This window comes from Cupressus sempervirens, chromosome 3 (assembly GCF_028749045.1).
Source record: "Cupressus sempervirens isolate cs-2001-9-10 chromosome 3, ASM2874904v1, whole genome shotgun sequence".
NCBI classification, from domain to species: Eukaryota; Viridiplantae; Streptophyta; class Pinopsida; order Cupressales; family Cupressaceae; genus Cupressus; species Cupressus sempervirens.
In genome coordinates this window covers 373,821,950-373,844,342 of record NC_143120.1, presented here as the reverse complement: position 1 = coordinate 373,844,342, position 22,393 = coordinate 373,821,950, and the positions used below count along the sequence as shown (strand labels likewise).

The following is a 22,393-nucleotide window of genomic DNA, read 5'->3' as shown; positions in this document are numbered from 1 at the left end:
GTACAAGCTAGGATGGGAGTAGTGAGAATGCATGGTTGCGACCTTGCATTCCGTAGTATGCCTCGTCAGTATGAGAGGATACTAGTGGCCGCATGAGATCAGTATGGACCTGCGGAGTTTAGCTAACTGCTAGGGTAACTTGTATGTGATAAATGCGATGAAACTTTTCCACTTGCATAGTAGGTTCCTACATGTCATTGTGTGCCTCTGGGATTAGATGTCAATTTTTTGTGTTTGGAACCTTTGAGTTAGTATACTTTTAAGATTCCTGGACTTATAGAGATTTGTGCTATGTGTTATGGATAGCCTGTTTGGGACTTGAGATTATCTCCTCAACACGGTGGGAGTGGACCACTTAGGTACCACGCGGTCGGGTGGTAGTGTTTTTTCCACTCTTATCATTTGAGATTCATTGAGACATCGTGGCTGATGCGTCCTTCATGATGGTGGATATGTATCCTTTCATTGATGATCAGCATATGTTAGATGATGTTATCTTATGCTTATATTTGCATGTTAGATCACTTTCTACATATGATGTTATATATGTTAGGAGCGACATTCCTACTATGTTAAAACCGATGATCTCTTCGGTGATTTGGAATGTTATGCAGAGAAGGATGGCTAGGATCCACAATGGTCTAATGATGTTATTAACGGTTGGGAGGAACCGTGCACTTAGTTTATTATGTTCGATCTTTATGATGGATGTATATGTTTTCTATGATGATGTATCATGTGTATCATGTGATTATCTTTACTTTGATGTATCATGGATTAGAATAGGATGATGTACCTTATTCTACATATGTATATTCTTTAAAGTTGTCATACCCTGTGACATGTACAGTGAATGATTGAACATTTGAAATGTAATGTATAAACATTGGACTTATCATTATTATTTCATGTGGATGTTGTACTAGACGGATTCATGTATGTTAGATGTTTTTAGATATAATTCAACGTTAATGGATCTTAAAGAATGTAATATGTTATCTATGTTATGTTTACTTTCAGATGGACATTGCTATTGCTTCCATTATGGTGCATGAAATATATGTGGTATTTACTTCCATGAAAAAAAAAAAAATGCTACCAAACTTAGTGAAAATTCTAGGTTAATTCCTTGGATCCCTTGGCGGGGCATTACAATAATAAATAAATCGTCGAGGTAATGTCATTCCATTTGATGGTTTTTATTTCTAATTTATATTTTGATATTGTGTTTTGTTTACTGATGATGTGATTGATTCTTGTGAAGGTCGTCAAGACATTAATGACCAACTTCCAAAAGGACTAAAAATTTATCCTACGCAATTTACTAGGTTGTTGTACTACGAGCAACTCCCAATTGTGCATTTGTTTGATCCTATGCATATTGGAAAGAATGTAGCAGAGACATTATGGAAAATCTTGGATGGAAGGCGTGACAAAGATAAAATTGTCAAAACTTGTAGTGACATTGAAGAATCCAACCATGCAATGAAAATGGCATTCGATCAAATAACAATTGAGACCAAATTGATACAAGTGCCCTTAGTTGGTTATTGTCAGAGCAGTAGAGCAATGCTATAAAAGAAGTCATAAAAAAATACGATTTCTCACAAGATTTGCTGCGAACATAAACAATGTCATATCAAATAAAAGTGAATTTGGGCCAGGGTTGAAAACACACGATTGGCATACATTTATTAAGTTAATTCATGTTATTTTGTATTCACTATATATTTATATACTGCATGTAGGTTCAATTGCATTCTTTTATAAAATATTGACAAGATCATTTTACAAATATTACAGTATGTTCTACCTCTATCTCTCCCATGCCACTTTGCCAACAATGTCAAACATGTTATATATGATCTTGGAAAATACATGAGGTGGTTGTCATCTAAAGAAATCAATAAAGAAGATATAAAATATTGGAAGAGAAAAATTCCTCTTCTAATGTGTGAAATGCAAAAGTGTCTACCTCCAAGTTTTTTCAATGCACAAGAACACTACCTCATACATCAAGTTGAAGAGATTGAATTGTGTGGACTTGTACCAACCAGGTCAATGTGGATGGTTGAGAGGCACTTGAAATTTCTGAAAGGCTTGGTTCGACAGACAACACATCCTGAGGGTTCTATGGTGGAGGGATATATGGTATACCAGACCATGGTGTACATTAGTGAATATCTTCCTAAGTTTGCAGCAAAGATCCATGTAGATTGTATTTGGGATCCCAACTCAATTAACAAATTCGAAGGGGAGTACTTGATGGGCAAAGGTAGATCGAGGAAAGTGAGAGGTAAATCTAAGATGTTATTGTAATTAATTAATTATTATAAATCTTCAATATAAGTTATTTTTAATTGGTGTATTTTTTTGAAACAGGTGGTCGAGAGTGGGATGCAATACATTTGTATATTGCGAACAATCTTGATTGGATGATGAAATGGATTGAATGATGTCAACAAAATGGTTGCTCATTAACATGGGAAGGTGTTGCTTCATTGGTTACAGAAGCTCATCGTAATGGAGATTCCAATGTTATGCCGATGGTAGTTGATCTAGTAAAGGGTTTAAGAGGTGGAGAGGTACGTAGAAATTTATTAATGATCATAACTCGACGTATGTTTCGTATCAACTCACGATGCAAATAATTTACACACTTCAAAAATTGCAAGTCAAGCACCACAAAGCTATGTACTATCATGGCCACAGATTTCACACAAAAAGGTTGGATGACACAAAGAAAACCTGTGATTCTGGGATAACTGCAGTTTTCGAGGTCACCAATATATCATCTAGAAACGACATACATTCTCAACAATCTCAAAATCAATACTATGGCATCTTGGATGATATAATTGAGTGTGAATTTAACACCTTCAAAGTAGTTCTATTCGTAGTCAAATGGTATAGGTTACAATTAAATCAAAATGATCTAGATAGAACGGTTATTCAACATGATAATGGATTTACAATGATCAATACAAGGTTGTTTGAGCCAGTTGGAGATGAGCCCTATGTTCTTGCAAGCCAATATGAGCAAGTGTTTTACTCAGAGGTTCCACATAAACAGGGTTGGTCATTTGTTGTTAGACATGATCCAAGAGGAAGGCCGATAAAGTATAATGTTATGGAAGAAGAAGATATTGAAGATGATGAAGAAGCAAATGATGAAGATCAAGATGATGATGATCACGATGATGGTGATGGTGATGATAATGATGATGATGGTGATGATGATGATGATGATGATGATGGCGATGGTGATGATAGCGATGATGATGGTGATGATGATGGTGATGATGGCAATGATGATGGCGATGATGATGGTGATGATGGAGATGATGATGATGATGATGATGAAGAAGAAGATAATCAATGACTACAAACGTCGTCACCCCTTCTATTGATGATTTTGCATTCCATATATTAAGGTAAATTTGTTCATGTTTATGATGTTGCATATTGTTCATGTTGTCTTCTAAGTTATTTGTAGCATACACGTATCATGTAATTTTTAGCTAACTTAAGATAAATGATTAACATATGCGAAAAATTTGATTACATATTTATTGTGTTCATTTCTAATGATTACAACATATGTTATTTATAGTTACCAATGTTTATGTTGTGTCTGATTATGACCCTTTTTGCAAACAATCAATTGACTACAGGTACATCGTCACCCCTTCTATTGACGATCTTGCATTCCATATATAAGGGAAATTCGTTCATGTTTGCGATGTTGCCTATTGTTCATGTTGTCTTCTAAGTTATTTGTAGCAAACATGTATCATGTAATTTTTAGCTAACTTAAAGTAAATGATAAAAATATTTAGGAAATTTGATTACATATTTATTGTGTTCATTTCTAATGATTACAACATATGTTATTTATAATTACCAATGTTTATATTGTGTTTGATTGTCACCTTTTTTGCAAACAGTCAATTGACTACAAGAAATTTGACCCGTTTGGCATGGATTGTGCACAGTGACATGGATCAATAGGTATAAGTCAATAAATAGACATAATTTTCTTATATTCTTCTTGTTTATCATTGAGCACGTATGTTATAAATAGACATATTATATAATCATATAATGTATATATAGACAAAAAAGGTCCGTATAGAAATATAGTTGTATAATCACTTTCAACTTACTACATTTTATATTTGTCACTTTCACTTTCCATTTGATGGATTGCAGGACCCACCAAATAGGTACTTGTCAAATCTATCTACATCGAATGAGGGAAATGAGGAACTAGTAGATGAAAGCTCTACATGTAGTACAACTAAAATAGGGAGATCAACTAGAGGTCAAAAGAATAGAAAAAAATTTGATAAACACATGCAATTTTTCCTTGCTAATGGGGGGTCATGTTCTTATGATGATGAGACCAAAGGCGACATCAAGGTGCCCTTTCAGTACTCACACATTGAGAAAGAATGGGTACCCAATGAGCTACCTCCAATTAACATAGATTTTTGTGTTAATGAGAGGATATATCGCATTGCTCCATCCTCATTACATGGTTTGGGCCTATTTTCCATGGATGGGATAAAGGTAGGTTACAACAAAGTTGTGGAATTGTTCAAGTATGTCGGTCCATGTTACAATTACAATGATTGGATGCAGATTGTTCAGTATAAAAAAAGTATGCGTAGGTATGGGGTATCAGCTAATTATATACAACAGAAAAAAAATGATCAAAGTAAAAGATTTTCTATGTACATTGATGGGAGACCAAAAACAATAGGTAATATTGCAGGTTTTATAAATAGTACGCGACCTTCTTCAACTAGTAAGCAACCCAATTGCATATTAGAGGCGCGTGAGGAGAATGAAGTTTTTGTTTGTGCGATAAAATCAATAAGTGCAGGGGAAGAACTGGGTAAAAGCACAAACCTTTGTCACCTTTTATAAAGAAATGTGATATCAGAATGTGACAGTTCAACATTAATGACAAAAAAAATGGTATTTGTGTTTAAAATATGAAGATGATGTAAACTAATTAAATGTGTAGAATTGTATGAATTTTACGCCTATAATTTTTATAATTTTTTTGACTAAGAATTTATTCATTTTATTTTATTTTGAAGTCCCTTTTTTAACTGTAAAAAATATAGGATGTAGTTCCCGTCAAACAAGTATGTGCAAATCACCTTTTTTTGTTCTAATTTGAAAATATTTTATAGATGACATGTATAGCTAGTGCACAAAAAAAGAAATAATTATTTTTGATATATATTTTCTTTGTTATAAGTACTCAAGTTTGACCTTGTCAGAATCCAACAGTTTTTTCCTCCCGTCAAAACTTCCCTATCAAATCTATACCTTCTTGAAAATAAATTACATATTCGTGAAGAAGATTCTCTCCTCCAGTGATAAATATATATTTTTTATTTTTTTGATATGATTTACTATTTTTTATCATTTTTTGAGAGAGCATCTTCTAAAATGTTGAAATATCGACTTATAATATTTTGAGATTATAACATATTATAACTAATCAAAACACTCAAAAATTTATATAATGATGATATTGAATCTGAAATCTATAAAAGGGTATTTTTAGGATTTTTTTTAAAATTGAGTTTTGATAGAGAAATGAGATTTGACCAAAACAGGTTTTTGTATCACAAATGGTGACACAGATCTATGCTTTTACCCAACTACTAATCAATTACCATTTAAATTGCATAGATACAAACAAAGTTACTATCATGAGGGCTGTAAGTACTCTTTATCATTTTGTTAATAAGTTTTTTTTTTGCTGTCTATTGCTTTCAGTTAGCTGAATTTTTTTATGTTTAATCTTTGTGACAAGACGATATGGATCCGACAGATGATAGAGGTCACCAGGATGCTACTCCCACCCCTTCTTTAGCGAGGGTAACTTTTTTGAAATTGTACAAATTAGATAGTTGAAAAATGTTATATTATTATGTTATTTTATTTACGGTGTAAGTACTATTTACCATTTTGTTAATAAGTTTTTTTTTGTTGTCTATTGCTTTCAGTTAGCTGAATTTTTTATGTTTAATCTTTGTGACAGGACGATATGGATCCAACAGATGATAGAGGTCACCAGGATGCTACTCCCACCCTTTCTTCAGCGAGGGTAAACCTTTTTGAAATTGTACAGTCGAAAAATGTTATATTATTACGTTATTTTATTTACAGTTTTTTAGTTTTTATGATAGTTTTATTGATATTTCTCTCACAATTTGATGTTGAGGATAAGGCTAAAGCAGTATCAGTAAGTGCCGAGCCACTAGCTACGCCTTCTGATGAGGATATTGCCGAAACTCCCGATTTCATAAGAATGTTGAAGAAAAAATTTAAAAAAATTAATTTAGAAGCAATGAAAATTTTGGATGAGGCAAATATGGAATCCGAGGAGATGATGAAGAGGCTATCAGATTTGAGAGCACAAGCTCGTCATTATGAAGTAAGCTCCAATGAATATTTAGTTATAAGAAAAGTTTAATAAAAATTTGTATTTTATAATCTTTTATGTTGTGAAGTAAAATATGTAATATTGGCAAAAATACTTTATTGATGCAATTTTTTTAAAGAGTTGTAAGAAACTTTAACTACTAAATTCTTGTTATATAGGTATTTTTGGCAATTGATCCACAACTTGGTCAAAGACAACACGGTGAGGCCGGTAGTAGCAGAGCTCCGACTGCCACTGGTAAAATAATCTTTTAGTTGACAAGTTAGAAGGAATTTTTTATTTCAAACATTCAAAACTTCTTAACTCTTAGTTTTATTATTTCAGAATGTCTTTGCTAACAATGTATTGTTCAAGTCATCCAGTGCAGGAGACTCCTAAGAGGTTGACAGACGCTTGACGAGATTGTCGACTGTAATGTCGGCAACAAGGGGACGTCTAGCTAGTAAATTGTTTTGCTATATTTGGTTTTGTGTTAATTATGAGTTGATAATATGTACTTTAATCTTGGGTGCATCACATAGTGTATTTTTTTTTTTGTGGTAGGAGATGCACCGTCTGGTACTTCGCTAAATGCAGAACATAGTGCATGTATTGGTGATAATTCACCGTCATTTCTTGGAGCTACCCGTATTTCTAGCACGGGAGCTATGCAGACATCGTTGTTGATTGACGATGATGAATCAATGCCTTTGAAATGTCCTAAGATTCCAGGTACTTTAAATAATATTGTTTTATATTGTAATAAGGATTTTCTTGCAAGACGTAAACATGATAGGGAGTGGTTTGGTAGGATCATCTGAATTATCAATGACCTTTTGTCTATACCAGTAATTCTCTAGTTTAGTAATTTGGTACATTGCAATTTCATGTTTTTAGTAGAAGATACTAACCAATTTTTGTATAGAGAACCAAAAGGGGGAGTCTTCTTTCATATTCAATGTTCAGTTTTCAATGATTTCCCACATCATTGCTATTTCCTGTTAGAGTTTTAGAGTGCTCACTTTCAGCTTCACTGTTATTTTTAGCAATATTTCTTTTCCATAATATCCCAGGTGTGATCAGTGATAACATCAATTAAGAATGACAAAAAATGAAGGTCATGGCAAGTTATATGTATTATGCACTATATATATTTTTCAAGGTATACTGATTAATATAGTCATAGTACATTTTTTAGTTTCAGAACATCAGCAACAGAACCTTGGTAGAGTTTGACTGGTTTTAGACATTTTAAATTTTTTTCCAAACTTCTTTTTTGGTCAATTTTGGTCAAGTTGATCCTCCAACCTTGAAATAGATCACTAAAAAGATGAAATGTATCTCATTTTATGTATTTGTTATTTACTATAAAAAGTATTCTTCGCATGATTCATTTTAATGGTTCTTACTATAAATTATCCCATGACATTTTTTGCAAGAAACGATACATTTTATAGGAGGCTTTATGACCTCACACTGCGAAGATTTGGGCCCACCATACGTAAAAGGTGGAACATCATAACTGAACTAATTTTATCCCACTGTTTTTTTTCATATCATTAATTGGTGCAACATTTTTCCTTTCATTCGGGTCTTTTCTTATACTAGCTATATCTAACAATTTTGTGTTTTTCTTAAAAGGTGAAACTACCAAGATAAAAAATTAAAAGATGAGCTCATCAAAGATATAGAGCATGAGTTTGGTAGTAATATTTTTGATCATAAGAAATTGTTACAAAAAGCTTCCAGACATCTTAAGGTTGTGAGGGACACATATAGAAAGAGCCTCGTCCTAAACTCAAAGTACGAGCGTCCTCCCTTTGTTTCAGTGAGGGACTGGAATGAGTTCATTTTGGATGCAAAGGAGAAAAGGGAATGTCCAAAAGAAAGTACACCAAAAATCCAGAAGAAAGTACACCAGCAAATCCGAAAAGGTATGCAATAGTATTAACTACTAGTACATTAATGAGAAAATTTAGGGTTCAACTTCAGTATCAACAATTTCAACTAGCTCAATTTAATCTATCTATTGATGAAAGGTATGTAATTCATATGCTGACACAATTGCTTATAAATCTCAATCTCAATCTAGGCATAAATCCTACATAAGATATAACTAACACAACTGCTTATAAATCCTAAATTCATATGCTGACACAATTGCTTATAAATCTCAAACTCAATGCTGACACAACTGTATATATCTCAATCTGGGCATAAGACCTACATAAGATATAAATAGTGCGCTTATAACTTCACATATAGCTATATTATGTCTTGAAAATATAGTAATGCTCAACTACATGTACCATAGTTGTATGTGTTAGCAGTGTAGGTGATAAATGATATTCAGTAATTGTAATGACAAGTACAATTTTTTTGAAAAACTTTGCAAGAATTTTACTAATGGCCAGTCTCCTAAAAGTAATAAGCATCACGTTCAATGTCAGAAACACAAGTTAATGACAACAATCATGTTCCTATCTTTGAGGATTGACAACAACACTTGTAGATTTATATTTATTGGTATTGTGGAGAGATGATCCAGCCTACACTAGGTAAGACAAACTATTTGAGACTTCATTTGGATGACATTATGTATGTTACCTATAGACCATGGCTAGGCATAGAGCCATAAGATGATGTCTTCTCCTAGCTAGGATTCATGTTGGTATCTTAGCCACTGAATGGCCATTCTTCATTGAAGATAGAGAGATTTCCGCTAACCCATGTCTAGAGACAGTTCAACTATCAATACAGTATATCACAGGGGTACTGTAGTTACATCTGCTTCACCAAGGAGGTAAAGAAAGGTTGTTCTCCTAGATTGGACCCAATTAGATGTATGGAAGATGTTAGTGACCTTACCATTTATAGGTGGGACTACTTTCTAGATGTAGTGAATGATGGTGTCACTCCCTAGTACATAGAGCATTTGGCCACACATTCATTTCCTCATTTAACTGATCCTATAGGGGTAGTTAGTCAGGCACCACACCCTGATGTTCAACAACCACAAGAACATCCTTTGAGGGAGGAGAGACCATTATAATGGCCATTGATAGTTCTTGTGACAATTCCTTCTGATACTATTAGATTGGATCTTAGATCGAGCAACAATGAATAGGCACATAGGCCTACTCATGTGAGAACTCACATAGCGATAGCACCATGGATGTAGTAGGAGGTGATGCCAAGAGACATAGGGTAGAGGAGCCACCACAATAGGATGTGGGTGGAGGAGGGGATGATGAGATGCCAAATTAGCCTCCACAGGTTTCACCCATAGGAGATGTATTAGCACAGACTCAAGATTCTCTATGACATGTGAGGGAGAGATTGAGGACTTCTCAGAGGTAGGTGGGCAAGTTACAGGTGCAAGTTATAGTTAGAGATGCATGACTAGCTAGAAGAGGGGAACTGTGAGATAGTAGATCTATGGTCTGAGATCATAGAGCTAAAGAGATAGATAGAGTTAGAGTGATATGAGACCTATCATCATACCTCTTGGGCTGCTCATGTCAATAATATATATGATACTAGATGTGAATTATCAATGATATATAACTTCACATATAGCTATATTATGTCTTGAAAATATAGAAATGCTCAACTACATGTACCATAGTTGTATGTGTTAGCAGTATAGGTGATAAATGATATTCATTAATTGTAATATATAATGATATATAATAATTGTAATATAATATAGTAATCATACCCGAGACCTGTAGTTAGAGCGAGATGAGACCTGTCATCATACCTCTCGAGCTGCTCATTATTATGTAGTATATGAAAATGCAGTACCTCTAGCTCAACATCTCTCAAGGTTCCTTTGATTGTGCTTGAGCTTCTGATGGTGTAGTGCCTCCTGCACGTGCAGATGTTACTCCTCCTCCTCCTGGTGATGAGGGGGAAGGCTGTAGTTAGGTCCATGCTATCTTTTGTTCCTTTTTGTATCTTTATATTGATCATGAGATTCATTGTATATTTGATGTATCATTTTGAGACTTGAGATATTGGTAGTGCTCTGATTAGCACTTAGTTTTGATCTTTTGATTGTATCACCCCTCCGACATGTCAATGATATATATATATATATATATATATATATATATATATATATATATATATATATATATATATATGACATTGGATGTGAATTGTCCACTCTTAGAAAGCATTAGAATTATTGATTGCAGTTTTCCCAGTAAGATAATGGTGAACTTCTGTTTACCTAAATGTCTCTATTTGGAAACTGACACTCAACTTCTGGAACATTTTGCAAAAGTGAAATCGATCAGGAAAATCGCCTGTTCTGATGATGAAGATTTTGCTAATGTCAAAGTTCTACAATGCTTTCCTTATTTGGAGGAGTTGTGCGTGCAGTCTCCATTATTGGCTGTGTCCCCTACAAGTGTAAGCATTTATGTTATTTTAATCTGCATGAAAGCATTTGTTTGCAAGCATTTAAAGCCAGGAATTTTTTTTTGGAAAACTCTAACCCAAATTTCATTCTTATAAATAATGCTGATAATTTCTACTATTTCTTCCCACTCTATGAAATTTACTGTTTCTTAAACTCTTATACCTTATTTATAGGATCAAAATTATGTGGCATTATTAAAGTGAATGGTTTAAACATGATCACATACTAATTTTCTTAATTTCTACAGTAAAAGTGTTAAAGTTGAGTTTTTATTTTTTTCTATCCTTAATTCTTCTTTTACTGTGTGACTTTTAAGAATAGTTGAAGCTTATCTAAACAATTTTCTATCCAAGTGCCAGCTTTTAAATCGTTTGTTGTGGATGCAGACTATACGAAACATCCTCCAAACTATGATGTAACATTTCTGATCTTCTCAAACATTCTGAATGGTGCTCCACTGCTAGAAGCAATCAAAACAAACATAGATTAAGACAAGTCTGCAGTCGTGAGTCTTCTGCTGGAACAATGCTAGGTAGTTCCTGTTAGTTGCTAGTTATCTTAGCAAATCAGTGGGGATTTTGTTTCAGTTACAACCACCATTTATAAAATCAGTTCCATGCAATGTGGAGGCTAAAGAAGCACTTTATGCACAAAGGTGATGTCTTTTAATGTGAAAACAAAAAAATACTTACTTTTCAGCTACGGGTAAAAATGAATGCTACTAAAACAATCTGAAATCTGACATTCGCCCTCAAGTTTATACCTGTTGCAGCGTTGGGGATAAAAACACTTTGAGTGTGGAACGTAGGGATAAAAATTTAATCTATAAAATCTACTAGCTATTTCAACTTTTAGCTTATCGTTTACTTTGTGTGACAATGGATAATATAGACTGTCGAAATTGATGTGTAATTTTATGGAGAGGCGTGTCAGAATATGGATAAATACTTAGCATGAACTCCATGGATAAATAGCATGATTACACATTTCAATTAAAGGTATGATGCTATAATTTCTTCCCTTTTTTCATATTTTTGGTGGAACATGCTACTTTATGCTAAAACCTTCATACCATATAATAATCCACTATTTAGTACTGATCTTTATATCTATATCATCTAACATATTTCAAACTTTTCATAGGTTGCAGGACATATCAAAGGCAACAAAGGTGAGGCTGGAAAAGGTTGGGCAACACAGACTTGGCTCTGGGGGATATTCGAAAATCAAAGCACGCTTTGTAAGCAGCAATAAATGAATTGCAAAGAAAAATGATTTATAAAATGCAAATAATTTTGTTAATTAATAAAAAAATGTAGGGCGCTGATTTTAATCTGGAAGCCACAAAAGAACACAAAAAAATTGCCTTCAAGCAAGGCTATTCAACGGTGCCTGAATGCCTACGACAAACTTCCATTGCCCCAACCGAACAGTCTCCTGCATCATGTGCATAGGTAAATATGCCAACATATATATTAGAAATTGAATACTTGAGCAACAATTTATTTGATAATAATGTGCATGACATTGCAATGCAGCCTGTTAATCGTGACACAGATCATATGCAACATCATGAAGCCCCTGATGTGCATTGTACTATCGATGGATGTGCTTATTTGTTATTTAAAACTAATTATATAATTATTAATACAATTTAACATCTTTAATTGAACTTGGTGTAACCTTTTTGTGTTGAGGATATAGAATCATGTCATGCTGAACGAGTGTCGGAGGATGTTCAGACTGATCAGCAGGTAGATCATGTCGCACATTCAGGTAAAGAAAATCTATGTTTTATTCTTTTAAATTAATTTATTGATTTATAGTTCTTTTACTTAAATAAAAACTTGTAATTCACTAATATAAAATGGTGCGAATTTAACTCATGGAGTACTTGCTATTGCAGCGGACCCCCCTTTGGTGCAACGGCCTCATGATGTTCCTGAACAAATGAGGAGGAGACATGTGTTAGAACCAGTACAGGAGGGGGATGACAAGGACATTGATATTCCTCTTAGAAATTTTATGAAAAAAAGAAATGGCAAGAGAGCAAAAAAGAAATGATTATTCATTAATGACTTACTCTTGAATATTATTAATGAATATTATTCATTAATGTTGGGTGTTAATGAATTATTTAGGAATGACTTACTCTTGAATGTTGTGTGTTAATGAATTATTCACGAATGTTGTGTGTTAATGAATGTTATCATGTGATTATAATGATTGAATGCTATATTTCAAAAATGGATGAGTTGAATGTTATTAAATGTTAATGGGGATGACGAGGACATTGATATTCCTCTTAGAAATTTTATTAAAAAAAGATATGGCAAGAAAGCAAAAAATATATGATTATTCATGAATGACTTACTCTTGAATATTGTTAATGAATATTGTGTTAATGAATATTATTCATTAATATTGCGTGTTAATGAATATTGTGTTAATGAATTATTCATGAATGACTTACTTTTGAATTATTCATGAATGTTGTGTGTTTATGAATTTTACGTGTTAATGAATGTTATCATGTGATTATAATGATTGAATGTTATATTTCAAAAATGGATGAATTGAATGTTATTAAATGTTAATAGGGAATTTAGAGTGATGTTTGGGGGGGGGGGAGCGGCCAAATGAGCTTCCACCTTCACGTGGTTGACCCTGTTAAGTAGAGAATATTTAACTATTCTCAAAACCAAGTGAAGCTCAAACTTTAAAGATAAGCTTATAGTTAATAGTGACAACCAGTTAGCAAGTCGAAACGAAGTTCTTCGTTACAGGTAGCTTTTTAGTTTTTAAAGCACAATATCATGTTTTAATATTGTTTAATTTTTTTTCTTAAGTTAAAGTATTCTTTTACTATAACAACATAATTTATGACCACTTTAGTAACTATTCTAACATCGCTTTATGACAAATCTTGTTTTGGCAAAGATGGCAATACGTGGTGCTATCTATTCCTTGGGAGATTGGATTTCACAGGTCTATATCTCAACATCAACATGGCAAATGGTGTGAAATTGCACTTTCCTTAGTCGTGGTTGCATACCTACTGCACTATTTCGTTTGAAAAATGAATAGAAATACCATATCTAGTAGCTTCTCTACATTGTATTCATTTATTGGTAATGAGTCAATATCATGCCATTTGATGGTAGCTTCTAGAGTTTCATTTAGTTGTAAGGTGTGTCTTATCTTTTCAAGTTTGTATACTCCTTTTGGTAGTTTGGTATTAATTGATGATGTCTGGAATCTTCTACCTTCACTGTAGTCTTCATCATCATCCAACTTGTTGTTTGGTATTTTCCATGTTGTCCTCTATTTCCATGGTCTTCAGCATGGTTGTGTATTTTATCTATCCAGTTCAAAGACTCTATGTGCCTAAGGTGGAAGCCATTTAGAACTAACAGTTGGAGAGATCGTGTTTCCCCTTGTAAAACTAGAAAATGTCACGAGTTTAAGGTCAAGACGGAAGAAGTCGTAACATTTTGAGTAGCAAAATATGCTTAAAATTACATATTTAGTTGATTCTTTGGTGAAGTTTCTTATTTCAATTCAATTTTTTTTGGTTGTCAACCAAATTCCTAACTCCAATGTATATTGTATTTCAGTGCTACATTTTCATAGAGATCTAAGTAAAATGACAGTTGACTATTATTTATATTTGAGAATTTGTGTTGTGCCTTACTATGATCCTCTGATAATAGAGGACAAATCAGTATGAATTTGTTTCTCATGTCCCATGTTCGATGCTTCTTCTTGTGTAACTAACCACTTTTGATGTGGGTTATGAACTCTGATGCTAGTATGCTATTACACTGCCATTTATTATAGAGTAGATATAATAATTATCTCTGAATATACTGTAAGGGTCTCTAAACATGAGTAAAGTAGTATTACATAGCGTAGATCTGAACTCAAAATTCATGATGTTTTCCACTCTGGAGAAAGAGGGGAACTTAATATACTCGTAACACACCCCATCAGAAGAGATCCATTGGATGGTTTTTGTTGGGGTTTGATTCTCCTGGTGTAGCGCTAAGCTAGGCTTCTAGGTGCTAGGATATTTGCTCTTGTTGGTGGTTCTAGACCCGCTGAATGCTCTAGATAATTGTCTGTCAAATTTTGGTTGAAGGAGCTATGCTTGGGCTGTCAAGTCTTATGCAAAGTTTGTCCTATTTTGTGGTGATAACATGAACTTTTATCAGTGCAGAAGTATGGTCTATAAATTCTTAGAGTCTCTAGTGCCTCTAAGATTTACACCATTGGGTGACTAATTCTTTGAAGTCCCTAATGTTTGGTGACATTGAGCTATACCTATGTGAGTTATGTTTGGGTTTTCCTTCCTCATCTTCATTTCACTTTTGTGAGTTGTTTTGCCTGAGGCCATTGGAAATTCCCTTCGCTAGTTCCTAAAATTGGATGGATCTAGTACAATTTTAGGCTATTCTATGTTTCTATTCTAGTTGAAATAGCGATCTCTCCACTTCAATCATGGTTGATGAGAGGCCATGGGTGAAGCATTGAATATGAGGGTTTTCCATTTTGTTGTAGAGATTACATCTCTATAGGATACATGCCTAATGATTGCCATTTTGTGTTGGATAGGTGCTGTCACTTGATGGAGGGCTGTGGAAAATGACCATTTGCAATTAGAGCTTCTGATTTTGTTTTAGATTTTCCTTTTGAGAACTTGTTTTCTAATGAAGAAGAAACTTTTTTTGATTATATTGATGCTTCTCATGCTGCTGGTCTAAGCTAGACTTCTATCGCTTCCATTCTTGTCACAATTTTGGATGTTAGACCGTATTTCAGGTGTGATGCCCGCTAGCCTTGTGGCCTATGTTGTTGAAGTTACTGCTCTCACTTCTGTTTTGAACAAAATTCTACTGATAATGCTGACTCTTAAATAATCACTCTTGGGCCTCGTTGACAGGTTGTAGTGGGGTTTCCTTTGTTGCAATCCTAACAATAGCATTGCTTAGACTTTTATCCAAGTGCATAGGAAAAGGTTTATTTTGTTGTGTTGTTGATGCCCTATGTTTATGCTTTCATCCCTTGTTTGTGTAAAGGTTAACAACCCCTTGTTTTGGCTATTATAGAAAAACAACATATCAATATCATCCTTTCAAATTGAACAATACTAGACGAGTAATGATACTATCTTGAAAAATACAAGAAGCCAAGACTACAATATACACTCGTTTGATGAAGCAAATAAAATCCTTCCAACAATAATTAGTCAGAACTATCAAAGTGAATTTTTAGGATTGTATAAACACAATTGGAAAATGGATCAAGAAGATTTCATGTCTTTCTCATGGGTGGCAACTTTGGTTATTATGTGTAAAATTGGCCTCATTCTTTTAACAATTATTTTCATGTTATTCATTTAATTTTTTTTATCATTTAAGTTTCTTGTTCTTGCAAGATGAACTACGAGATGTAGTGTTATTGGTGTTTGCAAATAAGTAGGATATTCCCAATGCAATGAATGCTGCAGAGATCATGATAAAATTGGGTTGCATTCTCTGAGGCAACGACACTTGTGAGTATTACATTCTTTATAATTTTCAGTATTAAAAATTCTAGATACTAATCATCTATTATGCTGCACTATTTCTACTTTGTATATAGTTTATCATCACTCTAGTAAATGAGAAAAAAATTGGAATGTTTAGTGTTGCTTGTGAAACAGCTTGTATCATGTCCTAAGGTATATACAAAGCATATGTGATTGTTTGTTAGAAATAAATCCTTTTATTTTAGTTCTTATGGCTTTTGTTTTATTTTGTAGGTTTGAAAGATTACAATCGAATAGGGTTCAAGAATTTTGTATTACAAAAATGTCTTATTTCTTTATTGATACAGATAGATTGAGGAGGTAAAAATTCAGTTTTGATGCATACTCATATGTAGGATGCAAACTTATTTTGATGTGACATTATGTGTGTTCTCTTCCACATTTTAGTATCAATTTTCTATCCAATTTAATGACCCAAAACTACTGAGAAAAATTGTGAAGGTACTGATCATGCCATTTTTGTAGTGCTTATTGAGAGTAAGCCAGTTTATATCAGCATTAGCTATAATCTCCTTGGCATTCCACACCATACGTTCTGTGATGAGCCTATTCCATTATGGCTCACTCCCAAGTGGGCTTTTTTCTTCCTTTTAGGTAAATTAGTTTCTTCTACATGGACTTTTTGTTTTGATTCTACTTTTTTTAGCATCATTATTTAGAATCTCACTCTTTGATCCATCATTAGAATGTAAGAACATGTAAATATGTAAAATGTATTTTTGTAGTTGCAGATTGCAAGTTTTTTCTCATATTATATATTTTTGTATGCTCAGACAATGGATCATAGTATGATCTAAACCATTGATATTAAAAAATACAAAATACATACACAATCAAAATCGAAAAGCCATACATAATATTCAAATAGACTGTGGAAATTTGATTAGTTTGGAATTAGTTTTAATTTTTGTACTTGTATAATTTCCTACATGTCTAAGGATTAAATGTGTGAGTTCTTCATGTTGTGGATCTCGGCTTCTTGTTTCTGACTGGAAATTTTCTTTTGAGGGGTGATCAAGATTCTTTAGTCTTTGGCCTCTTGTCTTTTTTGTATTTTCAAGATCTTAATGTCTGTAAGTTTACTTTGGTTTGGTTGATCAGCATTTTCATTTGTAGAATCAATGAAACACATTTGAGGGTTTTTTCATTCATATTATTTTAAATGTTGTCAGATTAGTTTTTCCCTAGTTACGCTTAGGGCTCAAGCTAAGTTGCTAATTGACGCTTATGTCCATGAGTTCAATGCTTAGCTTCAAAGATAATTTATAGTAGTAAACCCTGATAGATTTACCTCTGCATATCCAAGATGTGGCTCTGACTTACTATTATTCTCATTATACTATATTCAACTCTTCCTTAGTTGATCTAGTGTATATCTTTTAGCATGCAAGGTTCACCACACACACTATTTCCAATACTTTGTTTGATAGTAGTAAGGTTTAAATTATCATTCAAGATATTGGGTTGATGTGTAAACTTTATTCCCTTTTCATTGTTTCTTAATGTGTGTGTACCCTTTGCAAAATGAATTTAGAAGTGTGCTTTTTGTTTTGTTTCACCATGACATGTTCTTATAGTTTTCCAATGTTTGAAAGGTCTTGGTGGGTCACAAAATCCATTAATTAAATTGAAAGCAAGGTTTGTATGTCATGAAACTTTTGCATTGCTCATTGCATTTGAAGCCACTTGTAACTTGTTTTTTTAAAAGTTTTTTTGGCTGGCATGAACTATAGGCTAAGCAATCCAAGAAGTTTGGAAGTAGTTGTGAAAACAACTATAGAGTTCCTAAATGCAATAGTCAAGCAAGTGTTGGTTAGGGGTCCAAAGCTGAGGGTTGTTAAGGCAAAAGATGCATTTACAGAATTGAAAAATACTTTAGGTTACGTTGTGGCCGCAATGCCATCGACTAAGGGTAAAGTTTCAGAGACTCTTCCACATTCCATAAGAACTTATTGGGGTGTAGTCGATACTGCATTCTGTGCTGAAATAGTTGAGTCTGTAGATGCTTACTTATTTGCAGGGCCCATTTTTAATGAATATAGCTCAATGGGATATTCATTACTCTTGAAGAAGGAGAAAGCTATAATTGTGCAGCCTAATCTGGTAACTATCACAAATGGACCTACTTTTGGGTGTATATTAATGAAAGACTTCTTAGAAGCCATCGCAAAGAAGTTGAAGCACAATACAATGGCCTTCGATAATTATTAGCATATATTTGTGCCTCACGGTGTTCCCTTGAAAGGTGCTCCAAACGAGGCTCTTAGAGTCAAATTGTTATTCAAACACATCTAGGTAAAATTATTGAGAATCACTACATATCATAAAATGACTTATGGTTCAGTCGGTACTTCAATCCTTGGTTTTGTTGTTGTTCCTATAGATTAATGAGTAAACACTTCTTATTTGTAGGCCATGCTATCAAATGAGACAGTTGTCATTGCAGAAACTGGTGACTCTTGGTTCAACTTCCAGAAGCTTAAACTCCCAGAGAAATGCAGGTAATGCAAAATCTCTTGCAAAAGTTTATATAATTAAATTTCTGACTCATTTATTTTGATGATGGATCATAGTGTATGATTTAAAATGTTGATCTAACCAAGAAACTATTGAACAACAAAATTTTGAACAATAAAGTTCATAAAATTATAATACATGATTTTTTTGACTGACTAGCTTGTTACCTGTAAGTCACAAATTTGCGCTGAAATAGTTCCTACAATTTATTGCAATTATTTATGCCCCTATTTGGAATTGGTTATCAGGTTTAGTTTAAAGAATAAATAGAATAATTGTTTAATGCAAAGACTAAGAATCTAAAATTTAATTAAGGTCTTGTGTAGAATAAAATTTCCTTACATTCCCAATAATCTTGTTATGCTTCAATCAATGCACCATGGTCCATATTACAAAACACTTTATACTACTAGGGGTTGTTGTGAAAGTCAATATTCTATTATAATGATATTGTGACATTGTTTCCCTTAGAAAGGAGATCTTGTTCAATAACCAACTGTAATATATACTATGAAATGGGAGCCCTTGGTTTGAAGAATCAGTAATTTGTGACATTATTTTTCTTAAGGCTTGTGTCAATGTTGAATGATTCATTCTAATGTTGATTTTGTAGGTATGTGTTTCAGATGTAGTATGGATCAATTGGTTGATCTATTGGAGCTACATTGGGATATGCTCAAGCATTGTACAGGATGAGTTTAAGGCTCAATCCCATCACCTTGAGAGGATCGTAAGGCTTGTATTCCATCTTCATTGATATTCCCCAAAACCATTTGTATCTCTACTAGCATACTTCCTTCATTGCAATAGTCTTTGAATATCCATTCTTGCTATTACAATCAATGCTAGCAAAGCTTTAACACACAAATCCACTCAGAGTTTCAAAAGAGAACTAAGGTTAGATTGAAGGATGTGGAATTTCTTTCTCTCTCCAGACCATGTGGCAATAATTTTAGCAAATTTGCAGTACCACCTAGAATACTTAAATGATGCCCTAATTCTTTGTCATTGCTTATTCCACAAAGTGCCCGTGATGTAGAACTTTGTATAACATAGTGCCCCTCATAACTAGTCTATGTTGCACTACTATTAACTACGTACATAATTCCTCCCTACTACCCTCAACCCTTAAGCATACTTGGATTTCTCAATGGTTGCATAGTACTTGAACTTAAATCAGTTTTATTAAGTGTCTATTGACTGCACATCTTTTCTTGTGTTTTTCTGCAAACATAATATTTTAGAATAATTTCTAAATCCATTTGCAATCCCTGAATGATACATGATGTCCAAGTTTCAGCTATTTAATTGCAATTATTGAGTTTCTAAAGGATCCATGTAATTCATCATTTTATGAAAGGTTCAGTTAGTTTACTAAATCTTTCTTTCTAGTTGCAAAAAAATGCAATAACTATATGCAAGAATAATGAACTGAAAAGTGATCCAAACTAAATTGAATCAAATATCAACACACCTAACAAGACAAACGACACACATTAGCACTAAATTTTTCATCCAATAAAACAATAAAATAAACACAATTGCTATTAAAATCTTGTATTACCTCTTTATGTTTATCGCTTACCTATCTGCAACTCAATAATCGATATTGACAGTCTCTTGCCTTCACCGTGCAATTGAATTACTTTAGTTTTATTGATGCAACTGAACTACGAGTGCCTTTTGTGTTCTGGAAAAATCATAAGCTTTCAACTTTTGTGAAGCCATTACGGATGCAAATGAACAACTGGTGAGGTGTCAATTTTAAGGCAATTTTTTGTTTCTATAATGTACAGTTCAATTGCTAGAAATATTTCATCTAGATTGTTAATTGATAGATTGTTAACTTTTCATGTCATTTTCTACTTTGGTTGGGTAGTTCTCCTTGCATTTGTAAATCGTAAATCTTGCTGCAGTCTTTAGCCTAATGACAGTTTGGTATTACATCGAAGGCGATAACATAGTTGACTTAAAACTTTGCATTAAAGAAAACATCAAAGGATAATATTTGAATTGTGGATATTTGTAAAGTATGTTGGTTTTAGACATAGTTATAGTTATATATGCACTCTTATGATGATGTGATTGGGACTGTAAGTTTTTTTTGTCACGTTTATCTGTTTGAAAAATAGATGAAATTATTGGCTTTCATTCCTAATAAATAATTCTTTCCTAATTTTATTCTTCCTTGCAGGAACCAAAATTTAGACGTGCTGTGCCAATTATTGCAAAGGCTTTGCTCTCATAGGAGCCTTTTAAACTGCACAAAATTTGAGTTGTAAAGCATAATTGCTCGGTGGAGACTCAGGATATCGTGCACATTTCTTCCTCCTTCCCATTGTTTTGTATGAAATAAATCATGTGACAAATGAAACAATGGTGTGGAGGTAGAAATGTGCATGATACCCTGACTCTCATGCACCGAGCAATTATGCTTTAGAATCAAGTTTTGTGCAGTTTAGAAGGCTCCTATGAGAGAAAAGCTTTTACAATAAATGGGATAGCTCGTCGAAATGTCTACATATATTCGTCTCAATTTCGACATAAATACAATATTTTGGTCAAAATTTCGACGCAAAACTGGTTCGCTTTGGCGTTGTGAGTATGGCACTGACAGAAAAATGTAAAGCGCTTTCGTCACAATTTCGATGAAAATGCAATATTTTGGTCAAAATTTCAACGCAAAACTGGTCCACTTTGGCATCGCGTGATATGCCACCGGAGGAGAAATGTAAATTGGATTCGTCGCAATTTTGACGCACTACTATGAAGGTTTACGTTGAAATTTCGATGAGCACCGCTAGCAAATGAGGTAATATCACTTCAGCTTGAACCAGGGAAAGCGATGAAATTCGTGTCGATAAGTCGACCTTTATGTAGTCAAAATTTCGACGCGGAATGTATGTGGCAAAAAATAAACCAAAAAAGACCGACAGCAAGCTTGGTCGCCTTATCGACCTACTCTTGTCAAAATTTTGACCTTTTTGCGTCGAAATTTAAGCCTAAATTTACTAGTGTACTTATCTCTTCTTTATCCAACCTACTCAATTCAGAAGCATTTATGAGACTACTCCCATATACAATTCAGAATGGTGATTTACCAATACTCTCGATAGAATTATTATATGAAAATTCCATCTGTGGTAAAATGAGATCTCATCCTTTTGGCTTATCTTCGACCAAACATCTCAACAAGTTCCCAAACTCCTATTCACAACCTTTACTTGTTCACCAATATGTGGATGATGTGATGAGTTAAACTTAAAATCTATTTTCAACTTCTTCTACATTGTGCACTAGATCAAATACCCAACAAACTTGGTATCTCGATCTGAAACTACGCTCTTTGGTAGACAATGAAGTCTCGCCACTTCTTTGAAAAATAATGTTGTCACATGAACATCACTAG

At 33.5% G+C, this 22,393-nt stretch overlaps 1 pseudogene; it reads left to right on the top strand.

Annotated features, from left to right (window-relative positions):
• Positions 1–19,718, top strand: part of LOC149566548 (pyruvate decarboxylase 1-like) — a 30,865-nt pseudogene extending 11,147 nt beyond the window's left edge.
• Positions 19,719–22,393: the final 2,675 nt, after the last annotated feature.